This window comes from Chrysochloris asiatica, unplaced genomic scaffold (genome assembly GCF_000296735.1).
Source record: "Chrysochloris asiatica unplaced genomic scaffold, ChrAsi1.0 scaffold00137, whole genome shotgun sequence".
Classification (NCBI taxonomy): domain Eukaryota; kingdom Metazoa; phylum Chordata; class Mammalia; order Afrosoricida; family Chrysochloridae; genus Chrysochloris; species Chrysochloris asiatica.
In genome coordinates, this window is record NW_006408655.1 from 9,168,982 (window position 1) to 9,174,338 (window position 5,357).

The 5,357-nt window shown below is 39.7% G+C and overlaps 1 pseudogene across 1 annotated transcript; it reads right to left on the reverse strand.

The window, feature by feature from the left end:
- Positions 1-3,691: 3,691 nt before the first annotated feature.
- Positions 3,692-4,750, reverse strand: LOC102827554 (annotated as a pseudogene). The gene has a single exon (XR_438760.1). The product of XR_438760.1 is annotated as a microtubule-associated protein, RP/EB family, member 1 pseudogene (transcript).
- Between the last annotated feature and the right edge of the window lie 607 nt (positions 4,751-5,357).

Sequence of the window (5,357 nt, forward strand, 5' to 3'; positions counted from 1 at the left end):
TGTGTGAGACATAGAAAAACAAGGCAGTCCCATTGTGTTCCAGTGCTCACAGGTCCTGATTCACAGGGGTTTTGGCTTTCACAGGTTTTGCAGTATATGTTGTTGTTGTTAGGTGCCATCGAGTCGGTACCTACTCATAGCGACCTTATGCAAAGCAGAACAATACACTGCCTGATCCTGGACCAACCTCACTACATTGTTGCCACACTTGAGTCCATCGATGCTGCCACTTGGCCAATCCATCTCGTTGGGGGTCTTCCTCTTTTTCTCTGACCCCCACCTTACCAAACATGATATCATTCTCCAGCAACTGGTCCCTCCTGACAATATGTCCAAAGTATGAGAGACGAAGTTTGGCCATCTCGACCTCTAAGGAGCACTCTGGCTGCACTTAGATGCAGTTCTTCCAAAATGGATCTATTGGTTCTTTTGGCAACCCTTGACACTTGCAATATTCTCCTCCAACACCATAATTCAAAGGCATCAAGTCTTCTATGATCTTCCTTATTCACTGTCCAGCTTTCGCATGCATATGAGGTTATTGAAAACACCATGGCTTGGGTCAGGCGCACCTTAGTTCTCAAGCTGACATCTTTACTGTTCAACACTTTAAAAAGGTCTTGTGCAGCAGATTTGCCTAATGCAATACATCGTTTGAACTCTTGACTGCTGCTTCCATGAGTGTTGATAGTTGATCCAAGAAGAATGAAATCCTTGACAACTTCAATCTTTTCTCCATTGATAAGAATGTTGTTTATTGGTCCAGTGGTGAGGATTTTTGTTTTCTTTACATTGAGATGTAATCCATACCAAAGGCTGTGCTCTTTGATCTTCATCAGTAAATGTTTTAAGTCCTCTTCACTTTTAGCAAGCAATGTTGTATCATCTGCATATCGCAAGTTGTTAATGAGTCTTCCTCCAATCCTGATGCCATGTTTTTCTTCATAGAACCCAGCTTCTCAGGTTATTTGCTCAGCATACAGGTTGAATAAGTATGGTGAAAGAATACAAACTTGTTGCACACCTTTCTTAATTTTAAAACATTCATTGTTCCCATGTTCTGTTCAAACAACTGCCTCTTGGTCAAGGTACAGATTCCTCATTAGCACAATTAAGTGTTCCAGAATATTCATACTTCACAATGTTGTCCATAGCTTGTCATGATCCACACAGTCAAAAGCCTTTGTGTAGTCAATAAAGAGCAGGTAAACATCTTTCTGATATTCTCTGCTTTCAGCAGTGTATAAATATATATATATATATAATGTCCATACTATATGTGTGTGTGTGTGTCTGTGTATGTTGTTAGTTGCCATCGAGTTGGTACCGACTTATAGCGACCTTGATGCACAGCAGAACAAAACACTGCCCAATCCTGGATCCTGGGCTAGCCTCACTACTGTTGCCACGCTTGAGTCCATCAATGCTGCCACTTGGCCAATCCATCTCGTTGGGATATATATATATATATATATATATATATATATACACACACACACACACACAGAGAAAGAGAGACACATACAAACACACAGATTAGTAGGTCTGAAACAGGGTATGGACATTATATGTTAAAAACAAAATCTCACCAGGTGAGTTTGATGATCAGCTAGGTTTGAAACCCTGAAGGAAGATTTTTTGGATTTCAGTGAGTGAGCAAATGCTTTGTAAAATTTAGAAAGATTAGAAGTAAGATGAATAATTAGAGTATGATAAGCAAGCGATTAACAGGAGTCTGATGAAAACTCATAAAATCGTGAATAGGATTAGCATAAATGTGTTCACCAAATCCTAAAATACCAAGACAAGGTAAAGTTATTCTGGCATGTGTAAATATGAGGGGACTTCTAACAGTTTCTGGAAAAATGAAATTAAAAGAGAAAATGTTTTAAATTTAAACTTTATTTGTCAAGAAAAGCACTATCAAAGTAAGAACACTTGTAAGCAATAATGTCAGCTGTTTAATCCATCCTAAATAACTCAGGGTCCTGGGAATTTAGCCAGGCCAATGAAGTCTTCTTTACATTATTAACTCAAGAAAAATGGGTACACTTTTAGGATTAAAAAAAAACAAAAACAAAAAGATTTTTAAACAAAAAGGAGTCAGTAGGAACCAGACCAGGACTGCAAGGTGGATGCCTAATGATTTCCCACAGAAACTCTCACAAAAGAGTTTCTAATAAGAAACTCTGTTTAATAAGAGGAAAGGAGTCCTGATGTGGCACTGTAGGTTAATTCGTTGAACTGCAAAGTCAGTTTGAACCGCAAGGTCGGTGGTTCAAGCTCACCAGCCTTTCCTTGGAAACGCTATACATGGTTCCGATGAGTTAGAACTGATTCAGTGACCCTTCACAGCAACAACAGTAATAAGAGGAGAAAGCCGGGGCATTGTGTTGGTAGAGAAGAACCCTGGGGCAGCTTTTCTGAGCATTTTCTGCTAATGCTTTGGTTAACTTTCTCAAAAAGGTCTCAGAAAAACCAAATGTTCTTGCACTTTGACCCTCTAAAAAGTCAACAAGCAAAATGCTTTTAACATCCCAAAAAGTGGTTGCTATGACCTCTGCTCTTGATTAGTTCACTTTTGCTTTGACTGGACCACTTCCACTCCTTCACTGCCATTGCTCTGATTGTGCTTTGTCTTCAGGATCTTACTGGTAAAACCATGGTTCATCTCCTGTTAACAATTCTTCCAAGAAATGCTTCAGGATCTTAATCCCACTTGTTAAAAATTTCCATTGAAAGCTCTGCTCTTGTCTGCAGCTGATCTGGGTGCAACAATTTTGTTACCCATCGAATGGACATTTTGTTCAACTTTAAGTTTTTATTCAGAATTGTGTAAACTGCACCAGTTGTTTATGGTGTTGGCTGTTGCTTCTGCTGTTTGTCATTGGTCTTCTTCAATCAGGGCACACACAAGATTAGTTGTTCCCTTGAAAATTGGTGTGGATGACCTGCCAATGCAGCTTTCATCTTGAACGTACGTAGTCTTAAAACTAGTTATCTTTTTCTAAACTGCTGGTTTCTTTTAGGCATTGCCCCCATAAACTTTTCATAACGTGTCAACTATTGTACCATTCTTCTACCCAAATTTCACCATAAATCTGCTGCTCATTAACTTGTATCTATCTATCTTCTAGCCAGTAATTTACCCTCCCTTCTGCTTTATCCCTGGAATCATCAAAGAATGTTTCTTGTAGCATGAAAACATTTTCTTGACTTTTTGTAATAGTGGTCTCAGACAATATTTGTCCTTTTGTGATTGACTAGTTTCACTTATCATAATGTCCTCCAGGTTCATCCATGTTTCATAGATTCATCAGGGATACATGGGGAATAAGTGGGATATGTCATGTTGTTAGGATTACAATCAATAACATGAAACAAGATGTGCAAGGATTGTTGAATGGAAAACTGATATGCTCTGTAAACCCTCACCCAATTCACAATGAAAGGTTTTAAAAAAAATTGATTGGCATATGATTAACTATCGATAAATAGGAGTATGATAAAAACTCATAATATCATGGATAGGATTAACATGAATGTGTTTATTCTTGCTTCACCTTTAACAGAATTCAAGATGCTCTGATAGGGGCTCTTTTTTTTATTTTAAAGTCTCTGCCAAGATTTCACATTAGCTTAAAAGTTCATTTAGTCTTTCCATTTCTCTATGGACATTTCTCCAGCAACCACATGGTGAGCCCCATGGTCAGTCAGCCTCTGTGTTCTCTAGGTGAGGCAACTGGATGCTAATACTGGTCTGCCACATGATAAGAGCTCCTAACTCAAACTCATGGGGAAAGGAGTGAGATTTCTGCAAAGTGCACTTTAAGAAGAGGTACTTTTTGCTCATGAAAAGTGAGTCCTCTAAGAATCATAAAAAGGAGTATTTTACCCATGATTTGGAGTGATGGATTCAGATGGTGCTCTGCTGGTCCAAGCTGTTAATACTCTTCTTGTTCCTCCTGAGGGCCCCCCTTCTTCAGGTATCACAAAGCCTTCATCTGTGGCATATAGAATGTCCACAATCCTCTGCAATACAGGGTTATTTTCCCCCTCATTCTCCTGGTAAATTAACTCAATATTCCTTAGCTTTCGAAAGTAGAAATCTCTCTCCTTCTCCAGGTCTTTGATGGTGAGCTTCAATACATTGACCTGCTGCAGCAGTTCAGCTGCTACATCATCCCCGTGGCCCACACCAGGATTCCTTCTCACAACACCCGGGCCAGCCTTAGAATATTCAGTAGTTCTGTGTTGAAATGGGCCTCTGTGGAGCAGCACTGCTAGTGCTGAGAGGTTTCTTCGGTTTATTCAGAGCTGGAGCAACAAGGGAAGGAGCCTCTGCCATTTCTTGACCTTGTCTGGCAGCTACAGGGTCAAAGTCTTTTCCATCATAGTTTGCATCGAAAAAGTTCTTGAACCACTGAACAAATTCAAAATTGTCCTGAAATTTCCCTTTTACTAATTTGTCCACTGGAATTATTTTGTCAACACCCATTCTCTTAAAACCTGCTTGCAGAATTTTCAAGTTCTGGATATATTCATGTTCTAGCTTAGCTTGGAATTTCACTTTCTTCAAGGCAATGGAAGCAGGGAATAGCATGTCCATAAACTGACAATAAGCAACGCCTGAGCACAACTGTTGGATCTTTGTCAGGTTCAACTGCAAAGACTCATTGATCCAAGCCAGCATGTCATGTCTACTTAGGTTGTAACTGGTAACTGACATCAAGTATACATTCACTGTCATCTTCTGGAGAGCTGATCCATCTCTCCTATTGGGATTTTGTGGCCAGGGCTGTTTGTTTTGCTTCATTTTGTCTTGGCATCTGGGTGCAGCACTGTATAAGATGGCGTAATTGGGCAAGCAAGGGCCCTGGAAACTCAATGGCTCAGAGGGAGAATCATGGGACCTTGTCTGCCAATTGCAAAGTTCTCACCATGGCAACTCAGTCTAGGATGTTCTGGCCCAGCAATACTTTTCTAGTAACATGGTTGGTTTCCCATCCTTCCTCTGATAGGGGCTCTTTTCAAACTGATGTCTTATCCTTCTTCGTGCCTCACTAGATCCTGTTCAAATATGTTATAACAATACTACAAGTTTAGTTTGGTGCACAAACATTGAAATCCATGCCTAATGTTTCAGGATTGGGGGAAGACTCATTAACAACCTGCGATATGCAGATGATACAACCTTGCTTGCTGAAAGTGAAGAGGACTTGAAACATTTACTTATGAAGATCAAAGAGCACAGCCTTGCATATGGATTACATCTCAATGTCAAGAAAACAAAAATCCTCACCAATGGACCAATAAACAACATTCTTATCAATGGAGAAAAGATTGAAGTTGTCAAG